The following is a 1,147-nucleotide window of genomic DNA, read 5'->3' on the forward strand; positions in this document are numbered from 1 at the left end:
ATATAAGATATGAACTAAGAACTTTTCTTTCCACTGTTGCCTTTGCGCTTGCTCAAGACAAGAGTCTGTGATGAAATTAAACTCAAAGAAATCTGCTCCTCAGATTTTATTTTTTCCTTTTGGTTACTCCCTTCTTCAGGGGTCATCACAGTGAACCAAGTCACAAAGACTTGGCTATTTTTATGCCAGATGCCCTTCCTGACGCAACCACAGACTACCGAGCTACCACAGCCCTCTGTGTGGCGCAGAGAGCTGCTATCTAGGACCAGAACCCTGTAAAGAGAGAGTTGCGACACTCCCATAGACTCCCATAGAAAGAATGGAATGCGGAAGTCACGTGGGTCATGAAGCGGCAAAGAGTTCCAAACAGCAGCGGGTTCAGCGTTGAACGTAGTTCATTTTCCGTGTTTTTCCGGTAAGTTAATGCAAATACGACACTTTTTCTCCATTGTGAAGGGTTAACTGACTGTTCTGTACCACAATTTATCAACATTAATACTTCATGTCGCCAGTTTTAGTTAATGAAACATGTTAAATTACTAGTTGTGTTTTAACTGCAGCTGCTCTGCAACATGACGGTTTAAACGGGTCTATTTCTAATTCAACGTTTTAAAATATCTATCACTGCTTAAATTTTGAAAGGTGGTCTTTTTTAATTTGTGGTAATTCCAATTACTGAACTCAACTAGAAAATATTTGGCCTTTTTTTCCTGAGAGATTCATTCAACCTTTATTTCTACAGGTAAATCCCATTGAGCCTCGAGGACTCATTTACAAGAGAGACCTGATTTAACAAAGAATGATGACAACATGACAACAAGACTGACGTCATTTAGTTAAAGTTATAGATCATTTGTCAAAGACTGCAGCGTAAATTGTGACATTATCATTAAAGAAAAACATGATCATGGAGATGAGTCAATGTTTTCATGTTTTCCAGGTAAACCAGAGGAGAATGACTTCATGAACTGAATGTTGCATTCAAAGTATCACAAAGGTACAAGATCTCATTTTCTGTCTTCTATTAATCAATAACAGCTTAATCAATATGTTTGAAAAAAATTACTTTAACACCATAACCTTCACAAAGTTAGTATTTACTGCAGGACTGTTCATTTACATTAGTTTTATATTATTAGTTTAGTGT

The 1,147-nt window shown here is 36.9% G+C and overlaps 1 protein-coding gene across 1 annotated transcript in view; it reads left to right on the forward strand.

Annotated features, from left to right (window-relative positions):
• The window catches only part of LOC119421645 (cytochrome P450 2K1), a 21,815-nt gene that overhangs the window by 11,991 nt on the left and 8,677 nt on the right, over nucleotides 1-1,147 (forward strand). The window lies entirely within an intron of this gene.

The sequence above is a fragment of the Nematolebias whitei genome, chromosome 15, assembly GCF_014905685.2.
Source record: "Nematolebias whitei isolate Nwh7 chromosome 15, NemWhi1, whole genome shotgun sequence".
Lineage (NCBI taxonomy): Eukaryota > Metazoa > Chordata > Actinopteri > Cyprinodontiformes > Rivulidae > Nematolebias > Nematolebias whitei.